Genomic DNA, 5,509 nt, shown 5'->3' with positions numbered 1-5,509 from the left:
CCCCAGATTGATTCACTGCTTGCGGTGTGATATTACCTGATTTACGCTATGATTGATCCCTCTGCATAATGATGCATGCCCTATTTCGTGCTTTTTTATCCTGTCATCAGTCGAACTTAAGAAAAATAAAAGTCTTGGTCTACTTAAGATAATCGGTCATAATCATCACTTGTAGAAGAAAGGTACATCTAGAGCAAACATTAACAAAAGTATAAACCCTATGGTTTTCCTTTCATAGGTCCCAGAATATTTAAAGAAAAGGCGCTTTATTTACTACTGTATACACTCCTGATATAGTTTCATAAAGCTGCCGCGTTTATTTCCATTTTTACAGCACGTATACACAAGTTCTTAACCTGTAGATCGCCTGTCCGAAACAACCTGCTTTGATGGCCGCCGTCGTAAGCTGAAATAAAGGGGGATTTAGGATAAGCTCTACTTGTTCTGCCGGACGGAAACGGCCTTTTGCATCATCCCGAGTGCATACACAGGTGTGTAGTACAGATAGCTGAAAGTATACAACCCCACAAGTCACTACGGTGTTCTGTGGCTCATTGTTTCGGTTCGGTGTATCAAATAGGCAGGCTTATGGACCAAAGTAACTTAAGTATTTTGTTGTTCCCTTTTTTAACCGCTGAGCTGTTTAAGCCGGCCGTAAAAATTCGGCAGATCCCACGTACCATGGGAGTCGATGTTATGCGAAGCATGCGGCGGGAAGATGACTGTGGCGTCATTTTTTTACGAAATCACACGTTACAAAATGACGCTAAAGATTTGTATAAGTTTTATACACAAACATATATGTTGAACAGCCACATATGTGTTATATAACCACTTGCTTACGGTTGGGTAACGCTGCCAATCGCAACCTGGGTATTACCAACACCAGAAGCGGTAAGCTGATATGTAGTGCTTATACGTGTCCCGAGAATGCACGCACGTTGCACGAACCCGCGTGCATGTGTGGAAGAAGTACTTGACAGTTCTTGAACAAGGGCATCATCACCGTGATCAGTGAGCACCAGCAGCTGGTCATGACTTGTTATAGGATCCGGGCCTGATCGTGGTGACGAGGGGTCCATGTGTAGTGAAGTATGTGGTATAGTAGAGCTGCGGGAATTCGTGGATGCCTCGGTCATTTCGTCGACAAATTATCTGTCGATAGAGCCGGCGACATGTCGGAACCTGAAGCCACCCTTCGCGTTGGTGAGGTATAGGCCGTCGAGGCTGGTCGGCCTGGATAGTGCTACGTAGACCAACATCAGTGGAGGGTGCTTGTCGCATTCGTAGACTACCTGGGCGTATGTGGCTTGCGTAATCTAGTCTAAAAAGCGGCTGTCAATGAATTTGGCATCATCCTCGGTCAGCATGAGGCCATCGCCTAGCCTCGTAAGAAATGAAGAGGACACTGCGTCGTTCTGGCGGACGAAGTGCATTTTACGTTGTGGTGTATTCCTCCGGTTCGAGCAATGCTTCAATATAGCTTGCTGAATCATAGGAATACAAACGTAATGTTTATTAGACTGCTATAAAAGCGGAGCCAACACTGGAACCACAGCCGTTAATCTGATATGACGCCTGTATCGTAGGAGTAGGCCACACATCGTAGGAGTATCATGTAGTGTTTAATGCTTTCTTGTAAAATTAGACAGCAAACACCACAATCACAATTGACGTTGCACCGATATTAAACCTGCGTAGGCTGTTTTTCCAAACCAATTTATACACCTGGCGTGGCTCAGTGGTATAAAGACTTCATGAAACGCAGAATGCTTGGGTTCCATTCCTGCTGGGATCCTAATTTTCATTCTTTCCATTCGTCGATTCAACACTGGTGATGTTGGTTTTCCTTAACGCTCTAGCATTTAAGTTACCAATGTCTCTTCGCGCCGTTCCTGGGTAGATATAAACTGTCAATCACCTGTGGCGCATACCCGTACACCACGGCCCGTGCTAAACGGGTATGCGCCACACGTATCTAGTGGAAAGGTTTTGACGACGTAAGCTACAGGATTTTCGCGTTATTCATGTCATGACCAGAAAATCATATTCGTCAAATCTTCTTACCCTCCTATGCCAATTTTGGTCTACACCAAGTTAAGGAGGCGATTATGAGAGCACCCAGACGTAAGAGGCTAGATAGATAGATAGATAGATAGATAGATAGATAGATAGATAGATAGATAGATAGATAGATAGATAGATAGATAGATAGATAGATAGATAGATAGATAGATAGATAGATAGATAGATAGATAGATAGATAGATAGATAGATAGATAGAAATGCTCAAAGTGCCAAAGGTTCGCTAAGAATGCTTCGCATTTAAAACTTCGGTGTTCGCAGAAAACCGCAGGTGGGTATGCGCCACAGGAAATGGGAAGCCTCACTATCGAGTACAGCAGGTGCGAGCGGTAAACGAGAAAAGTGCTCCGCGAAGTGGACCTCGATGAACACGTGAAAGAAAAATAGATAAAGAAACAGACACAAAGAAAGAGAAGAAGAAAACAGAGAGAGAGAAGGAAAGAAATAGAGAAAAATGAAACGACAGAAAGAAGTAGGAAAACAGAGAAAAGTGAAGGGTATGAAGAGAGAAATGAAGGGTATGTAGAGAGAAATGAAGACACAAAAAGATACACAGAGAAAGACATATAAAGATAGAGCAAGAAAAAACACGAAAAAGAGATAGAAAAACAGAGAACAAGGCCGAAAGAGAAAGAAAAAATGAAAAAAATAGAAACAAAGGAAGATGGATAAAGAAGCAGAGTGAGAGATAAGTAGATAGAAAGAAAAGTAGAAAGATACAGACAGACATATAAAGACAGAGAAAGAAGAAAGAAACATACACGAAAAAGAGAGAGAAAAAACGGAGAGCAAGACAGGAAGAGAAAGAAAGAAATAAAGAGAAACAAAGGAGGAGAGAGAAAGAAGCATGGGGAAAGAAAGAAAATGAAGAAAGAGGAATAAAGATAGAAAGATCTAGAAAGAAAAAGAAATGGATAGGCAGAGATAGAAATAAACAGAAAAAAAGAAATAAAAAGCAACAGGTACGGAAACAACAGATACAAAAAACAGAAAGAAAAAGAGAGAGAGAAGAAACAAATTAACAACACAAAGAAGCAAGGAAGGTCACCCACCTCCGCTCTTCCTTCAGGGGTGGCGCCGCTAGTGCGAAGCTGCCATCGTGTTTCATCGGAGTGATCACACAACTTGCTTTTGATTGTTTTCATAGCCACTGAGTTACAATGCTCTACCGGATTTTCAGTTTCGAAAGAAATGCCGGTATTGTATTTATCATCATGCAACATACATGCGTCGCTTTGCCTGGATATTTTCCATCGTTTGAGCACTTTCAGTAAGTAATCCCCGACGTCACGATTCACCGAGAATGCTTTTTCATACAATAGCTCCATTAATTTTTAAAAAAAATGTATGCAACATTGATGCAACATTAATGTAATAGTTGTGCAACAAAGTTTTAATCTACGACACCTTGAATGTTAGAAATCGTTGATAGCAAAATACTTAAAAGACGATAACTGCTAGCTGATTCGTTCTTGCTGGAGCTTAGAAAAAAGGGTTTGCCAATGACAAGGTAGAAATGGAAGTCGGACAGAGTCAGGGCAAGCTTTCGTCCACAGGGCAGAGACGTTTACAATGGTGGCTATTTTAGCACACAGATAAGTACCCGCAGGAAGAAAGTGTTTCATCGTTATAAGACAGCACCTTTTACTAAAGGGGAAAAGAGAGACAAAGGTCGTGCTGAAGGCAGGGAGGATAACAGGAAGACAATTATGCTGTTTCCAACCCTGGATAAGGGAAAAGATAAGGTGAGACGGAAGGGTAGGAAAGTAAGGAATGAGGGAGAAAAGGTCTGCCATTCATATGTTGCGTCACTTTATGGTTTTCGTTTTCCTTTTGGAGGATTTCTTGCCGTTCAAAAATAAATAAAAAAATATAACGTACGGTATTGCATGCCTAGAGAACTGTTCTAGGAAATGATACAACAAGACCCGGTTTATGGCTTAAATTTCGAAACATCCCAACGATTGCATAGCTTTAACCTACTAGCCATGTGGCAAAACGCATTTGCGCTTGTAGCTAAATACGAGCATGGTCCCTCGGGCTTAAACATCACATACCGAAGCATGGCCTGATTCCCGTTGGAACACAGCGAAAAGGCCGTCAAACTGAGATGGCGCTAACCAGCGTGGCGTCGTTGAACGGTCGATTGCAGTGACACAGTATACGCCTGATCCTCACAGATAAAGGTCAGGAGAAACAAAATACAACGCAGCCTACAAAAGCGAGGCCCAAGGGGGGGGGGGGGGGATTTCGTTTGGGAGACTGCTCTCCTCGTTTGGCACTCGAGCGTGCCTCCGCAAAAGCAACTGTATCTTACTGCGTTGCCATTTATACGGTCAGTGTCATTAGAAATGTTGGAGCTTTCTAGGCTGCCATGATCCCGCTCATCGCTCATTGCAACCAGCTGCCAAAACTTTGCCGCTTTGGTATGAGCACTAGTTAGCCGCAGGCTTCTTTTGTAACGTCGAAGCAATAAGCGGGTGACGCCTGGAAGCGAGCACAAGTGTAACAGGGTAAATAGAAGGTACACATTTTTGGGCTTAATCATTCGCAACGCGATGTTCCTCGAGTGTGTGCTAGCTCGTAGAAAGCCAAGGTGTATATATTCCACTCGTAGCCCTGAATTGGACTGTAATAAGGCGACTGACTCGAGGCGAATTAAAAGCAGAACTTACACGAAACCAGTACATCTTAACCGCATGTAAAATACAATCCCAGCCAGCCATGCCAACATCACCACCTTCAGAGAGTTGTTTCAGCGAGACGAAAAGAACGCAATCGTTTGCGTCTGCCGTACTGGCGACAATGCCAGGTGGCCTGATTTTGGGGTCATAGTGATTTTTTTCTTCGGAGCCCCGTCACTTGGTGAGCTTACCTACTGCTGCCGTCAATATGAATGTGGGCACGGTCGAATTGGTGAAGACATGGTTCCAACGAAGCCGTTATTTTACTTTCTGCAGACATCTCTTAGCTGTATCACGAGAAATTGAGCGCAATATCAGTTTTCCTATGATACGCCGCATTATTACAGACTTGTAATCGTGCACCTGCCTGTGACACTATCAAAAACCAGCCGGCCCCAATATTATTTTTACTTTTTAGTCACTGGTATACCTCACGGTCTATATACTGCTCCCTACCCACGCTTTGGTCTTGTGACGTGAAGTATTGCTAAAAGTAGATAAACAAAACGAATTAATACACGGTAGAACAACAACGTTGGCATGTAGTTCTAACACACAGGTAAACAGCGGGAGAGCTATTAATACACCCGAAGAAATTGAAAAGGAACATCAATCATAGCCTCACTCATAACCTGAATAAACAGCCCAGTGTACCATATACATATACCAATGTGAGGAGAGCATTAGAACTGAAACTATGGGCTTGTTTTCGTAGGTTTGTTGCCATTTTGTTGGTTTCT

This window comes from Rhipicephalus sanguineus, chromosome 2 (assembly GCF_013339695.2).
Source record: "Rhipicephalus sanguineus isolate Rsan-2018 chromosome 2, BIME_Rsan_1.4, whole genome shotgun sequence".
NCBI lineage: Eukaryota > Metazoa > Arthropoda > Arachnida > Ixodida > Ixodidae > Rhipicephalus > Rhipicephalus sanguineus.
Note: the sequence above shows the minus strand (reverse complement) of the source record.